This window comes from Micromesistius poutassou, assembly GCF_964030765.1.
Source record: "Micromesistius poutassou genome assembly, chromosome: 3".
In the NCBI taxonomy this organism is placed as follows: domain Eukaryota; kingdom Metazoa; phylum Chordata; class Actinopteri; order Gadiformes; family Gadidae; genus Micromesistius; species Micromesistius poutassou.
In genome coordinates this window covers 18,693,417-18,711,166 of record NC_140273.1, presented here as the reverse complement: position 1 = coordinate 18,711,166, position 17,750 = coordinate 18,693,417, and positions in this window count along the sequence as shown.

Genomic DNA, 17,750 nt, shown 5'->3' with positions numbered 1-17,750 from the left:
GTTTTTATGCGTGCAAAATGCTTTTCAGAGCGAGAGAATCACTTTTTGACCAAAAATGTGTTTTTGACCCTGACACGTGAATTGTGCTCAAAACAACTGCTCTTCACTTCCAAATGGTGCGCAATGGCATAAATAACCCTATTTAAGCTCAGTTACACGTTTGCATTGAAAGTGACTGAGTTATTCACTTTTCCAGTTTTTATGCTTGCAAAATGCTTTTCAGAGCGAGAAAAGCATGTTTTGACCCACAATGTGTCTTTGACCCTGACACGTGAACTGTGCTCAAAACAACTGCGCTTCACTTCCAAATGGTGCGCAATGGCATAAATAACCCTATTTAAGCTCAGTTACACGTTTGCATTGAAAGTGACTGAGTTATTCACTTTTCCAGTTTTTATGCTTGCAAAATGCTTTTCAGAGCGAGAAAAGCATGTTTTGACCCACAATGTGTTTTTGACCCTGACACGTGAATTGTGCTCAAAACCAATGCTCTCCACTTCCAAATGGTGCGCGATGGCATAAATAACCCTATTTAAGCTCAGTTACACGTTTGCATTGAAAGTGACTGAGTTATCAACTTTTCCAGTTATTATGCGTGCAAAATGCTTTTCAGAGCGAGAGAATCACTTTTTGACCAAAAAGGTGTTTTTGACCCTGACACGTGAATTTTGATCAAAACAACTGCTCTTCACTTCCAAATGGTGCGCAATGGCATAAATAACCCTATTTAAGCTCAGTTACACGTTTGCATTGAAAGTGACTGAGTTATTCACTTTTCCAGTTTTTATGCTTGCAAAATGCTTTTCAGAGCGAGAAAAGCATGTTTTGACCCACAATGTGTTTTTGACCCTGACACGTGAATTGTGCTGAAAACCAATGCTCTCCACTTCCAAATGGTGCGCAATGGCATAAATAACCCTATTTCAGCTCAGTTACACGTTTGCATTGAAAGTGACTGAGTTATTCACTTTTCCAGTTTTTATGCGTGCAAAATGCTTTTCAGAGCGAGAGAATCACTTTTTGAACAAAAATGTGTTTTTGACCCTGACACGTGAATTGTGCTCAAAACAACTGCTCTTCACTTCCAAATGGTGCGCAATGGCATAAATAACCCTATTTAAGCTCAGTTACACGTTTGTATTGAAAGTGACTGAGTTATTCACTTTTCCAGTTTTTATGCTTGCAAAATGCTTTTCAGAGCGAGAAAAGCATGTTTTGACCCACAATGTGTTTTTGACCCTAACACGTGAATTATAGTCAAAACAACTGCTCTCCACTTCCAAAAGGTGCGCGATGGCATAAATAACCCTATTTAAGCTCAGTTACACGTTTGCATTGAAAGGGACTGAGTTATCAACTTTTCCAGTTTTTATGCGTGCAAAATGCTTTTCAGAGCGAGAGAATCACTTTTTGACCAAAAATGTGTTTTTGACCCTGACACGTGAATTGTGCTCAAAACAACTGCTCTTCACTTCCAAATGGTGCGCAATGGCATAAATAACCCTATTAAAGCTCAGTTACACGTTTGCATTGAAAGTGACTGAGTTATTCACTTTTCCAGTTTTTATGCTTGCAAAATGCTTTTCAGAGCGAGAAAAGCATGTTTTGACCCACAATGTGTTTTTGACCCTGACACGTGAATTGTGCTCAAAACCAATGCTCTCCACTTCCAAATGGTGCGCAATGGCATAAATAACCCTATTTCAGCTCAGGTACACGTTTGCATTGAAAGTGACTGAGTTATTCACTTTTCCAGTTTTTATGCGTGCAAAATGCTTTTCAGAGCGAGAGAATCACTTTTTGAACAAAAATGTGTTTTTGACCCTGACACGTGAATTGTGCTCAAAACAACTGCTCTTCACTTCCAAATGGTGCGCAATGGCATAAATAACCCTATTTAAGCTCAGTTACACGTTTGCATTGAAAGTGACTGAGTTATTCACTTTTCCAGTTTTTATGCTTGCAAAATGCTTTTCAGAGCGAGGAAAGCATGTTTTGACCCACAATGTGTTTTTGACCCTAACACGTGAATTATAGTCAAAACAACTGCTCTCCACTTCCAAATGGTGCGCGATGGCATAAATAACCCTTTTTAAGCTCAGTTACACGTTTGCATTGAAAGGGACTGAGTTATCAACTTTTCCAGTTTTTATGCGTGCAAAATGCTTTTCAGAGCGAGAGAATCACTTTTTGACCAAAAATGTGTTTTTGACCCTGACACGTGAATTGTGCTCAAAACAACTGCTCTTCACTTCCAAATGGTGCGCAATGGCATAAATAACCCTATTTAAGCTCAGTTACACGTTTGCATTGAAAGTGACTGAGTTATTCACTTTTCCAGTTTTTATGCTTGCAAAATGCTTTTCAGAGCGAGAAAAGCATGTTTTGACCCACAATGTGTCTTTGACCCTGACACGTGAACTGTGCTCAAAACAACTGCGCTTCACTTCCAAATGGTGCGCAATGGCATAAATAACCCTATTTAAGCTCAGTTACACGTTTGCATTGAAAGTGACTGAGTTATTCACTTTTCCAGTTTTTATGCTTGCAAAATGCTTTTCAGAGCGAGAAAAGCATGTTTTGACCCACAATGTGTTTTTGACCCTGACACGTGAATTGTGCTCAAAACCAATGCTCTCCACTTCCAAATGGTGCGCGATGGCATAAATAACCCTATTTAAGCTCAGTTACACGTTTGCATTGAAAGTGACTGAGTTATCAACTTTTCCAGTTTTTATGCGTGCAAAATGCTTTTCAGAGCGAGAGAATCACTTTTTGACCAAAAAGGTGTTTTTGACCCTGACACGTGAATTTTGCTCAAAACAACTGCTCTTCACTTCCAAATGGTGCGCAATGGCATAAATAACCCTATTTAAGCTCAGTTACACGTTTGCATTGAAAGTGACTGAGTTATTCACTTTCCCAGTTTTTATGCTTGCAAAATGCTTTTCAGAGCGAGAAAAGCATGTTTTGACCCACAATGTGTTTTTGACCCTGACACGTGAATTGTGCTCAAAGCCAATGCTCTCCACTTCCAAATGGTGCGCAATGGCATAAATAACCCTATTTCAGCTCAGTTACACGTTTGCATTGAAAGGGACTGAGTTATCAACTTTTCCAGTTTTTATGCGTGCAAAATGCGTTTCAGAGCGAGAGAATCACTTTTTGACCAAAAATGTGTTTTTGACCCTGACACGTGAATTGTGCTCAAAACAACTGCTCTTCACTTCCAAATGGTGCGCAATGGCATAAATAACCCTATTTAAGCTCAGTTACACGTTTGCATTGAAAGTGACTGAGTTATTCACTTTTCCAGTTTTTATGCTTGCAAAATGCTTTTCAGAGCGAGAAAAGCATGTTTTGACCCACAATGTGTTTTTGACCCTGACACGTGAATTGTGCTCAAAACCAATGCTCTCCACTTCCAAATGGTGCGCAATGGCATAAATAACCCTATTTCAGCTCAGTTACACGTTTGCATTGAAAGTGACTGAGTTATTCACTTTTCCAGTTTTTATGCGTGCAAAATGCTTTTCAGAGCGAGAGAATCACTTTTTGAACAAAAATGTGTTTTTGACCCTGACACGTGAATTGTGCTCAAAACAACTGCTCTTCACTTCCAAATGGTGCGCAATGGCATAAATAACCCTATTTAAGCTCAGTTACACGTTTGCATTGAAAGTGACTGAGTTATTCACTTTTCCAGTTTTTATGCTTGCAAAATGCTTTTCAGAGCGAGAAAAGCATGTTTTGACCCACAATGTGTTTTTGACCCTAACACGTGAATTATAGTCAAAACAACTGCTCTCCACTTCCAAATGGTGCGCGATGGCATAAATAACCCTATTTAAGCTCAGTTACACGTTTGCATTGAAAGGGACTGAGTTATCAACTTTTCCAGTTTTTATGCGTGCAAAATGCTTTTCAGAGCGAGAGAATCACTTTTTGACCAAAAATGTGTTTTTGACCCTGACACGTGAATTGTGCTCAAAACAACTGCTCTTCACTTCCAAATGGTGCGCAATGGCATAAATAACCCTATTTAATCTCAGTTACACGTTTGCATTGAAAGTGACTGAGTTATTCACTTTTCCAGTTTTTATGCTTGCAAAATGCTTTTCAGAGCGAGAAAAGCATGTTTTGACCCACAATGTGTTTTTGACCCTGACACGTGAATTGTGCTCAAAACCAATGCTCTCCACTTCCAAATGGTGCGCGATGGCATAAATAACCCTATTTAAGCTCAGTTACACGTTTGCATTGAAAGTGACTGAGTTATCAACTTTTCCAGTTTTTATGCGTGCAAAATGCTTTTCAGAGCGAGAAAAGCATTTTTTGACCAACAATGTGTTTTTGACCCTAACACGTGAATTATAGTCAAAACAACTGCTCTCCACTTCCAAATGGTGCGCGATGGCATAAATAACCCTATTTAAGCTCAGTTACACGTTTGCATTGAAAGGGACTGAGTTATCAACTTTTCCAGTTTTTATGCGTGCAAAATGCTTTTCAGAGCGAGAGAATCACTTTTTGACCAAAAAGGTGTTTTTGACCCTGACACGTGAATTTTGCTCAAAACAACTGCTCTTCACTTCCAAATGGTGCGCAATGGCATAAATAACCCTATTTAAGCTCAGTTACACGTTTGCATTGAAAGTGACTGAGTTATTCACTTTTCCAGTTTTTATGCTTGCAAAATGCTTTTCAGAGCGAGAAAAGCATGTTTTGACCCACAATGTGTTTTTGACCCTGACACGTGAATTGTGCTCAAAACCAATGCTCTCCACTTCCAAATGGTGCGCAATGGCATAAATAACCCTATTTCAGCTCAGTTACACGTTTGCATTGAAAGTGACTGAGTTATTCACTTTTCCAGTTTTTATGCGTGCAAAATGCTTTTCAGAGCGAGAGAATCACTTTTTGAACAAAAATGTGTTTTTGACCCTGACACGTGAATTGTGCTCAAAACAACTGCTCTTCACTTCCAAATGGTGCGCAATGGCATAAATAACCCTATTTAAGCTCAGTTACACGTTTGCATTGAAAGTGACTGAGTTATTCACTTTTCCAGTTTTTATGCTTGCAAAATGCTTTTCAGAGCGAGAAAAGCATGTTTTGACCCACAATGTGTTTTTGACCCTAACACGTGAATTATAGTCAAAACAACTGCTCTCCACTTCCAAATGGTGCGCGATGGCATAAATAACCCTTTTTAAGCTCAGTTACACGTTTGCATTGAAAGGGACTGAGTTATCAACTTTTCCAGTTTTTATGCGTGCAAAATGCTTTTCAGAGCGAGAGAATCACTTTTTGACCAAAAAGGTGTTTTTGACCCTGACACGTGAATTTTGCTCAAAACAACTGCTCTTCACTTCCAAATGGTGCGCAATGGCATAAATAACCCTATTTCAGCTCAGTTACACGTTTGCATTGAAAGTGACTGAGTTATTCACTTTTCCAGTTTTTATGCGTGCAAAATGCTTTTCAGAGCGAGAGAATCACTTTTTGAACAAAAATGTGTTTTTGACCCTGACACGTGAATTGTGCTCAAAACAACTGCTCTTCACTTCCAAATGGTGCGCAATGGCATAAATAACCCTATTTAAGCTCAGTTACACGTTTGCATTGAAAGTGACTGAGTTATTCACTTTTCCAGTTTTTATGCTTGCAAAATGCTTTTCAGAGCGAGAAAAGCATGTTTTGACCCACAATGTGTTTTTGACCCTAACACGTGAATTATAGTCAAAACAACTGCTCTCCACTTCCAAATGGTGCGCGATGGCATAAATAACCCTATTTAAGCTCAGTTACACGTTTGCATTGAAAGGGACTGAGTTATCAACTTTTCCAGTTTTTATGCGTGCAAAATGCTTTTCAGAGCGAGAGAATCACTTTTTGACCAAAAATGTGTTTTTGACCCTGACACGTGAATTGTGCTCAAAACAACTGCTCTTCACTTCCAAATGGTGCGCAATGGCATAAATAACCCTATTTAAGCTCAGTTACACGTTTGCATTGAAAGTGACTGAGTTATTCACTTTTCCAGTTTTTATGCTTGCAAAATGCTTTTCAGAGCGAGAAAAGCATGTTTTGACCCACAATGTGTTTTTGACCCTGACACGTGAATTGTGCTCAAAACCAATGCTCTCCACTTCCAAATGGTGCGCGATGGCATAAATAACCCTATTTAAGCTCAGTTACACGTTTGCATTGAAAGGGACTGAGTTATCAACTTTTCCAGTTTTTATGCGTGCAAAATGCTTTTCAAAGCGAGAGAATCACTTTTTGACCAAAAATGTGTTTTTGACCCTGACACGTGAATTGTGCTCAAAACAACTGCTCTTCACTTCCAAATGGTGCGCAATGGCATAAATAACCCTATTTAAGCTCAGTTACACGTTTGCATTGAAAGTGACTGAGTTATTCACTTTTCCAGTTTTTATGCTTGCAAAATGCTTTTCAGAGCGAGAAAAGCATGTTTTGACCCACAATGTGTTTTTGACCCTGACACGTGAATTGTGCTCAAAACCAATGCTCTCCACTTCCAAATGGTGCGCGATGGCATAAATAACCCTATTTAAGCTCAGTTACACGTTTGCATTGAAAGTGACTGAGTTATCAACTTTTCCAGTTTTTATGCGTGCAAAATGCTTTTCAGAGCGAGAAAAGCATTTTTTGACCAACAATGTGTTTTTGACCCTAACACGTGAATTATAGTCAAAACAACTGCTCTCCACTTCCAAATGGTGCGCGATGGCATAAATAACCCTATTTAAGCTCAGTTACACGTTTGCATTGAAAGGGACTGAGTTATCAACTTTTCCAGTTTTTATGCGTGCAAAATGCTTTTCAGAGCGAGAGAATCACTTTTTGACCAAAAATGTGTTTTTGACCCTGACACGTGAACTGTGCTCAAAACAACTGCGCTTCACTTCCAAATGGTGCGCAATGGCATAAATAACCCTATTTAAGCTCAGTTACACGTTTGCATTGAAAGTGACTGAGTTATTCACTTTTCCAGTTTTTATGCTTGCAAAATGCTTTTCAGAGCGAGAAAAGCATGTTTTGACCCACAATGTGTTTTTGACCCTAACACGTGAATTGTGCTCAAAACAACTGCTCTCCACTTCCAAATGGTGCGCGATGGCATAAATAACCCTATTTAAGCTCAGTTACACGTTTGCATTGAAAGGGACTGAGTTATCAACTTTTCCAGTTTTTATGCGTGCAAAATGCTTTTCAGAGCGAGAAAAGCATGTTTTGACCCACAATGTGTTTTTGACCCTGACACGTGAATTGTGCTCAAAACCAATGCTCTCCACTTCCAAATGGTGCGCGATGGCATAAATAACCCTATTTAAGCTCAGTTACACGTTTGCATTGAAAGGGACTGAGTTATCAACTTTTCCAGTTTTTATGCGTGCAAAATGCTTTTCAGAGCGAGAGAATCACTTTTTGACCAAAAATGTGTTTTTGACCCTGACACGTGAATTGTGCTCAAAACAACTGCTCTTCACTTCCAAATGGTGCGCAATGGCATAAATAACACTATTTAAGCTCAGTTACACGTTTGCATTGAAAGTGACTGAGTTATTCACTTTTCCAGTTTTTATGCTTGCAAAATGCTTTTCAGAGCGAGAAAAGCATGTTTTGACCCACAATGTGTTTTTGACCCTGACACGTGAATTGTGCTCAAAACCAATGCTCTCCACTTCCAAATGGTGCGCAATGGCATAAATAACCCTATTTCAGCTCAGTTACACGTTTGCATTGAAAGTGACTGAGTTATTCACTTTTCCAGTTTTTATGCGTGCAAAATGCTTTTCAGAGCGAGAGAATCACTTTTTAACGAAAAAGGTGTTTTTGACCCTGACACGTGAATTGTGCTCAAAACAACTGCTCTTCACTTCCAAATGGTGCGCAATGGCATAAATAACCCTATTTAAGCTCAGTTACACGTTTGCATTGAAAGTGACTGAGTTATTCACTTTTCCAGTTTTTATGCGTGCAAAATGCTTTTCAGAGCGAGAGAATCACTTTTTGACCAAAAATGTGTTTTTGACCCTGACACGTGAATTGTGCTCAAAACAACTGCTCTTCACTTCCAAATGGTGCGCAATGGCATAAATAACCCTATTTAAGCTCAGTTACACGTTTGCATTGAAAGTGACTGAGTTATTCACTTTTCCAGTTTTTATGCTTGCAAAATGCTTTTCAGAGCGAGAAAAGCATGTTTTGACCCACAATGTGTTTTTGACCCTGACACGTGAATTGTGCTCAAAACCAATGCTCTCCACTTCCAAATGGTGCGCGATGGCATAAATAACCCTATTTAAGCTCAGTTACACGTTTGCATTGAAAGGGACTGAGTTATCAACTTTTCCAGTTTTTATGCGTGCAAAATGCTTTTCAGAGCGAGAGAATCACTTTTTGACCAAAAATGTGTTTTTGACCCTGACACGTGAATTGTGCTCAAAACAACTGCTCTTCACTTCCAAATGGTGCGCAATGGCATAAATAACCCTATTTAAGCTCAGTTACACGTTTGCATTGAAAGTGACTGAGTTATTCACTTTTCCAGTTTTTATGCTTGCAAAATGCTTTTCAGAGCGAGAAAAGCATGTTTTGACCCACAATGTGTTTTTGACCCTGACACGTGAATTGTGCTCAAAACCAATGCTCTCCACTTCCAAATGGTGCGCGATGGCATAAATAACCCTATTTAAGCTCAGTTACACGTTTGCATTGAAAGGGACTGAGTTATCAACTTTTCCAGTTTTTATGCGTGCAAAATGCTTTTCAGAGCGAGAGAATCACTTTTTGACCAAAAAGGTGTTTTTGACCCTGACACGTGAATTGTGCTCAAAACAACTGCTCTTCACTTCCAAATGGTGTGCAATGGCATAAATAACCCTATTTAAGCTTAGTTACACGTTTGCATTGAAAGGGACTGAGTTATCAACTTTTCCAGTTTTTATGCGTGCAAAATGCTTTTCAGAGCGAGAAAAGCATGTTTTGACCCACAATGTGTTTTTGACCCTAACACGTGAATTATAGTCAAAACAACTGCTCTCCACTTCCAAATGGTGCGTGATGGCATAAATAACCCTATTTAAGCTCAGTTACACGTTTGCATTGAAAGGGACTGAGTTATCAACTTTTCCAGTTTTTATGCGTGCAAAATGCTTTTCAGAGCGAGAAAAGCATGTTTTGACCCACAATGTGTTTTTGACCCTAACACGTGAATTATAGTCAAAACAACTGCTCTCCACTTCCAAATGGTGCGCGATGGCATAAATAACCCTATTTAAGCTCAGTTACACGTTTGCATTGAAAGGGACTGAGTTATCAACTTTCCCAGTTTTTATGCTTGCAAAATGCTTTTCAGAGCGAGAAAAGCATGTTTTGACCCACAATGTGTTTTTGACCCTGACACGTGAATTGTGCTCAAAACCAATGCTCTCCACTTCCAAATGGTGCGCAATGGCATAAATAACCCTATTTCAGCTCAGTTACACGTTTGCATTGAAAGTGACTGAGTTATTCACTTTTCCAGTTTTTATGCGTGCAAAATGCTTTTCAGAGCGAGAGAATCACTTTTTAACGAAAAAGGTGTTTTTGACCCTGACACGTGAATTGTGCTCAAAACAACTGCTCTTCACTTCCAAATGGTGCGCAATGGCATAAATAACCCTATTTAAGCTCAGTTACACGTTTGCATTGAAAGTGACTGAGTTATTCACTTTTCCAGTTTTTATGCGTGCAAAATGCTTTTCAGAGCGAGAGAATCACTTTTTGACCAAAAATGTGTTTTTGACCCTGACACGTGAATTGTGCTCAAAACAACTGCTCTTCACTTCTAAATGGTGCGCAATGGCATAAATAACCCTATTTAAGCTCAGTTACACGTTTGCATTGAAAGTGACTGAGTTATTCACTTTTCCAGTTTTTATGCTTGCAAAATGCTTTTCAGAGCGAGAAAAGCATGTTTTGACCCACAATGTGTTTTTGACCCTAACACGTGAATTGTGCTCAAAACAACTGCTCTTCACTTCCAAATGGTGCGCAATGGCATAAATAACCCTATTTAAGCTCAGTTACACGTTTGCATTGAAAGTGACTGAGTTATTCACTTTTCCAGTTTTTATGCTTGCAAAATGCTTTTCAGAGCGAGAAAAGCATGTTTTGACCCACAATGTGTTTTTGACCCTGACACGTGAATTGTGCTCAAAACCAATGCTCTCCACTTCCAAATGGTGCGCGATGGCATAAATAACCCTATTTAAGCTCAGTTACACGTTTGCATTGAAAGGGACTGAGTTATCAACTTTTCCAGTTTTTATGCGTGCAAAATGCTTTTCAGAGCGAGAGAATCACTTTTTGACCAAAAAGGTGTTTTTGACCCTGACACGTGAATTGTGCTCAAAACAACTGCTCTTCACTTCCAAATGTTGTGCAATGGCATAAATAACCCTATTTAAGCTTAGTTACACGTTTGCATTGAAAGGGACTGAGTTATCAACTTTTCCAGTTTTTATGCGTGCAAAATGCTTTTCAGAGCGAGAAAAGCATGTTTTGACCCACAATGTGTTTTTGACCCTAACACGTGAATTATAGTCAAAACAACTGCTCTCCACTTCCAAATGGTGCGCGATGGCATAAATAACCCTATTTAAGCTCAGTTACACGTTTGCATTGAAAGGGACTGAGTTATCAACTTTTCCAGTTTTTATGCGTGCAAAATGCTTTTCAGAGCGAGAAAAGCATGTTTTGACCCACAATGTGTTTTTGACCCTAACACGTGAATTATAGTCAAAACAACTGCTCTCCACTTCCAAATGGTGCGCGATGGCATAAATAACCCTATTTAAGCTCAGTTACACGTTTGCATTGAAAGGGACTGAGTTATCAACTTTCCCAGTTTTTATGCTTGCAAAATGCTTTTCAGAGCGAGAAAAGCATGTTTTGACCCACAATGTGTTTTTGACCCTGACACGTGAATTGTGCTCAAAACCAATGCTCTCCACTTCCAAATGGTGCGCAATGGCATAAATAACCCTATTTCAGCTCAGTTACACGTTTGCATTGAAAGTGACTGAGTTATTCACTTTTCCAGTTTTTATGCGTGCAAAATGCTTTTCAGAGCGAGAGAATCACTTTTTAACGAAAAAGGTGTTTTTGACCCTGACACGTGAATTGTGCTCAAAACAACTGCGCTTCACTTCCAAATGGTGCGCAATGGCATAAATAACCCTATTTAAGCTCAGTTACACGTTTGCATTGAAAGTGACTGAGTTATTCACTTTTCCAGTTTTTATGCGTGCAAAATGCTTTTCAGAGCGAGAGAATCACTTTTTGACCAAAAAGGTGTTTTTGACCCTGACACGTGAATTGTGCTCAAAACAACTGCTCTTCACTTCCAAATGGTGCGCAATGGCATAAATAACCCTATTTAAGCTCAGTTACACGTTTGCATTGAAAGTGACTGAGTTATTCACTTTTCCAGTTTTTATGCTTGCAAAATGCTTTTCAGAGCGAGAAAAGCATGTTTTGACCCACAATGTGTTTTTGACCCTGACACGTGAATTGTGCTCAAAACCAATGCTCTCCACTTCCAAATGGTGCGCGATGGCATAAATAACCCTATTTAAGCTCAGTTACACGTTTGCATTGAAAGGGACTGAGTTATCAACTTTTCCAGTTTTTATGCGTGCAAAATGCTTTTCAGAGCGAGAGAATCACTTTTTGACCAAAAAGGTGTTTTTGACCCTGACACGTGAATTGTGCTCAAAACAACTGCTCTTCACTTCCAAATGGTGCGCAATGGCATAAATAACCCTATTTAAGCTCAGTTACACGTTTGCATTGAAAGTGACTGAGTTATTCACTTTTCCAGTTTTTATGCGTGCAAAATGCTTTTCAGAGCGAGAGAATCACTTTTTGACCAAAAAGGTGTTTTTGACCCTGACACGTGAATTGTGCTCAAAACAACTGCTCTTCACTTCCAAATGGTGCGCAATGGCATAAATAACCCTATTTAAGCTCAGTTACACGTTTGCATTGAAAGTGACTGAGTTATTCACTTTTCCAGTTTTTATGCGTGCAAAATGCTTTTCAGAGCGAGAGAATCACTTTTTGACCAAAAATGTGTTTTTGACCCTGACACGTGAATTGTGCTCAAAACAACTGCTCTTCACTTCCAAATGGTGCGCAACGGCATAAATAACCCTATTTAAGCTCAGTTACACGTTTGCATTGAAAGTGACTGAGTTATTCACTTTTCCAGTTTTTATGCTTGCAAAATGCTTTTCAGAGCGAGAAAAGCATGTTTTGACCCACAATGTGTTTTTGACCCTAACACGTGAATTATAGTCAAAACAACTGCTCTCCACTTCCAAATGGTGCGCGATGGCATAAATAACCCTATTTAAGCTCAGTTACACGTTTGCATTGAAAGGGACTGAGTTATTCACTTTTCCAGTTTTTATGCTTGCAAAATGCTTTTCAGAGCGAGAAAAGCATGTTTTGACCCACAATGTGTTTTTGACCCTGACACGTGAATTGTGCTCAAAACCAATGCTCTCCACTTCCAAATGGTGCGCAATGGCATAAATAACCCTATTTAAGCTCAGTTACACGTTTGCATTGAAAGTGACTGAGTTATTCACTTTCCCAGTTTTTATGCTTGCAAAATGCTTTTCAGAGCGAGAAAAGCATGTTTTGACCCACAATGTGTTTTTGACCCTGACACGTGAATTGTGCTCAAAACCAATGCTCTCCACTTCCAAATGGTGCGCAATGGCATAAATAACCCTATTTCAGCTCAGTTACACGTTTGCATTGAAAGTGACCGAGTTATTCACTTTTCCAGTTTTTATGCGTGCAAAATGCTTTTCAGAGCGAGAGAATCACTTTTTGACCAAAAATGTGTTTTTGACCCTGACACGTGAATTGTGCTCAAAACAACTGCTCTTCACTTCTAAATGGTGCGCAATGGCATAAATAACCCTATTTAAGCTCAGTTACACGTTTGCATTGAAAGTGACTGAGTTATTCACTTTTCCAGTTTTTATGCTTGCAAAATGCTTTTCAGAGCGAGAAAAGCATGTTTTGACCCACAATGTGTTTTTGACCCTAACACGTGAATTATAGTCAAAACAACTGCTCTACACTTCCAAATGGTGCGCGATGGCATAAATAACCCTATTTAAGCTCAGTTACACGTTTGCATTGAAAGGGACTGAGTTATTCACTTTTCCAGTTTTTATGCTTGCAAAATGCTTTTCAGAGCGAGAAAAGCATGTTTTGACCCACAATGTGTTTTTGACCCTGACACGTGAATTGTGCTCAAAACCAATGCTCTCCACTTCCAAATGGTGCGCAATGGCATAAATAACCCTATTTAAGCTCAGTTACACGTTTGCATTGAAAGTGACTGAGTTATTCACTTTCCCAGTTTTTATGCTTGCAAAATGCTTTTCAGAGCGAGAAAAGCATGCTTTGACCCACAATGTGTTTTTGACCCTGACACGTGAATTGTGCTCAAAACCAATGCTCTCCACTTCCAAATGGTGCGCAATGGCATAAATAACCCTATTTCAGCTCAGTTACACGTTTGCATTGAAAGTGACTGAGTTATTCACTTTTCCAGTTTTTATGCGTGCAAAATGCTTTTCAGAGCGAGAGAATCACTTTTTGACCAAAAAGGTGTTTTTGACCCTGACACGTGAATTGTGCTCAAAACAACTGCTCTTCACTTCCAAATGGTGCGCAATGGCATAAATAACCCTATTTAAGCTCAGTTACACGTTTGCATTGAAAGTGACTGAGTTTGTTGGCGCAGCCATCATAAAAAGCTGGAATACCGGGTACACATATTAAGAGACGACACAACTGAGTTCTTTTGTTTGACTGGGGAGAACTGGCACAAAGGCAGGCCATCAGTCATTTATTAAGATTTGCTTCACCTGGTGCACTGGTGCCAGTATGAGGGCACATTCAAGAGCAGTAGCAGACATTTTGCAACAGTTTAACACCCCCACTTGTTCTGATACTGACAGCAAGATCTACCATGACATACATTTCACTTTATCCCAAACATAAAACACACGAACTTATCCATCCTGACTCTTGTTACAGGTTTAGTTAACACATCTGCCACCATGTCAGCGGTTGGGCAATATTCAATGCAGATTTTCCCATCACTGAGAGCAGATCGAACAAAGTGGAATTTGATGTCCACATGTTTACATCTCTGACGCAGTACAGGGTTTTTCGACAAAGCAATAGCACCCTGATTGTCCTCAAAAACTGTCACTGGTGCATATTCACAATCACTGTCCATCCCATTTAACAACTGTACTAGATACATGCTTTCCTGAGTTGTCGCTGCCAGGGCCATGTACTCTGCCTCACATGTGGATAAAGCAACTGTGGGCTGTTTCCTTGACTTCCAGGAAATAACAGGCCCTGTCTCAGACAAACTAAAACAGTACCCAGTTGTACTTTTCCTGTCGTTCTGGTCTTCTGCCCAATCTGCATCACTATATGCCACAAGTTTAAGATTTACATCACTTCTTTTGAAACACAATTCCTGATTTACAGTTCCCTTCAAATATCGCAACACGTGTTTTGCTGTTACCCAGTGTTGTTCTTTTGGTTCAGACAGGTATTGTGACAGTTTGCCTACAATCCAACTTAGATCTGGTCTTGTACATATCATGACATAAAGCAAACTGCCAACAACCTCACGATACTTCTTTTGGTCAACAGGTTGACCCTCATTGTCAAACTTCAGTTTGTTTTCACATGGAGTAAATCTAGGTTTACAGTCGATCATTTCAAACCTCTCCAAAATCTTTGTAATGTACCTTTTTTGACTCATTTTTATTTCACCTCCTCTTTGCACAAAATCAATACCCAAGAAATGTTTGAGTTCACCAAGGTCTTTCATTTTAAATTTTGCTCCCAACATTTCTTTTACATTTTTCACAGTTTGATTGTCATTAGCAGCAATGATAAGGTCATCAACCCAGATTAACAATATTACCCTCTCATTCGCAGTCTGTCTACTATAAACACAATGGTCAGCTGGGTTTTGACTGTAACCATTTTCACATAGAAAATCATGAAGCATTTTGTTCCAATTTCGTCCCGACTGCTTCAGACCATACAATGATCTATTAAGTTTACAGACCAGTTTCTCACTTGCCTTTGCCTTAACTTCAAAACCCTCCGGCTGCTCCATGTACACTTCACAATCAATAGGAGCATGCAGGTATGCAGTTTTAACATCCATCTGGTGCAGTTCTAAGCCATGCTGCACTGCAAGCTGCATCAGACTGCGCACAGATGTCATGCTAGCAGTTGGAGAAAAGGTTTCATTATAATCAATCCCTGCAACTTGACTATAACCCTTTGCTACATACCTGGCTTTGTATGTTTTTGTCTCATCCAGATTTTCTTTTACAGTATAAACCCATCTTCCCCCCACTGCATGTTTACCTTCTGGCAAAGTGGTTAGGGTAAATGTCTCATTTTCTTTCAGAGAGTCCATTTCATCTTTCATAGCTTTAACCCACAAATGTGATTTTGGTGAGCTCATGGCTTCCTTCAGAGTTCGAGGTGCATCTGACATAACCCGGTAACAATAGTCAACAGTTAACCCTTGACCATCATCATCACCATCATCATCATCATCATCATCATCATCAACATCACATTTTATCTTGCATTCATAATCATTATAGTACTTAGGTGGTCTCCTCTCCCTCTTTGGATATCGGGCATTTTTAACACTCTCACCCTCACCTGTAGTGGTGTCTGTGTCACAAATCTCAGCTTTAATTTCCTGTGTGATTGGTTTCACTACATCATTTTTTGGAAAAGTGGTTTCACCCCTCTCCCTATACAGGATGTATTCACTCCTATCCTGGTCTGTCTGAGTCTGACACTCATTCACACATTTGCTGATCAACTTTACCAACCTGTTTTTGAGTACTCTCCCTGTTTCTGGGTAGAAGATTAGATATGCAGGACTATTCTTGTCGTAACCAACAAAGATCCCCCTTTCAGATTGTGAGTCAAGCTTCTTTTTGTTATATTTGTATGCATAACATACTGACCCAAAACATTTCATTCTTGACAGATCAGGCACTTTCCCTGTCAGCATGTAGTATGGAGTCTGTCCTGTTCGCTTGTTGTAACATCTATTGCGGACAGCTGCAGCAGTCTGAACTGCATATGTCCAGAGTTCTTTTGGCAGATTACTCTCAATCAACATACATCTTGCCATTTCAAACAATGTTCTCCAGTTTCTCTCAGCTGTCCCATTTTGATGGGGAGAATAAGGGGCTGAGGTCTCATGTCTAATGGCATTTTTACTGATTAGTGACTGAAACTCCTTTGACGTAAACTCAGTGCCATTATCAGATCTAATACATTTGATTCTCCCATAAGGTGCAACATCAGCGATAAACTTTTCTGTAGCTCTGACTGTGTCACTCTTGGCTTTCAAAAAATATACAAAGATTGCACCTGAATAGTCATCAGTGAATGCCAAAGAGTACCTGAACCCATCTTTTGCTGCTGGTGCTATAGGGCCAGCCAAATCTGTATGTACAAGTGCAAGTGGTACAGTTGCTCTTTCATCTGGTTCTCTGTTCCTGCTCTGAGCAAATTTCCCTTGCACACAGACCTCACATTTCAGGTTCGACTTATCAGATTTACCTTTAATTTTCATCCCTTCTGTGACACTTTCCAACTTCAACACATCATCATAATTACAGTGTCCCAAAATTTCGTGCCATGTTTGCAAATCATAGCATCCATGACATCCATCTTCTCCATTACTTTCATCTATAGGCTCAGCAGTGTTTAAATAATACAGCCTATCATACACTTGAATCCCAAATGCCATACCGTCTTTATGGATGAGCTCGTTCTGTCCCTCCTTGAAGATGACAGTCGCTCCTTGGGCGGTTGCTGCCTTGACAGAAAAAATGTCCTGGGGATATGATGGGACATATAATGCCCCCATCAACATCGTGTCCACTGCGCATCCTCTCCTGTCAATCAGACGAACCTTGGCCGCACCCCTCTTCAGTGCGACACCACTGGTCCTCACACCATCCGCCAACTCCAGGATGTGCTTTTGCGACTTGAAGTTCTCATCAAAGTCCTTGAACTTTGTGATGTCTGTCACGATGTGGGATGTGGCCCCCGTGTCGACCATAAGCCCTCTCTTCTGTGGTCTGCTGACAGGGTCTCCATCCACCTGGCCCACCTTGAATGCAAACGTGTGGCCCTCCTCATCCACCGCCTGCTTGACCTTGTCTCTCCTCCTCCGTCTGCAGTTCACATCTTTGTGCGTGGAGCTCTTGCAAAAACTGCACCATTGTCTCTGTCCACTGCGCTGGCCCGCAGCAGGACACTCTATTGCTTTATGGCCCTTCTGGCCACAGCTGTAGCAGGTCAGTCTCAGGTCCCCGCCAGATCTTCCTCTTACTCTCATGACACTGTCCTCCTCTGTGGACGCGGTCCTGAACTTTTCGGTGCTTTCATAGCTCCGCAACTTTGTCTTGAACTCAGCGAAGGTCAATTTCTCATCACTCTGGGTCACATGAATGGAAAATGGCTTAAACACATCTGGCAAGCCCTTTAATATCATTGCGATCAGCAGATCATCACTTAAAGTCTCTCCCGCATTCCTCAGTGCGGTAATTGCAGTCTCTGCCCGTATGATATAATCT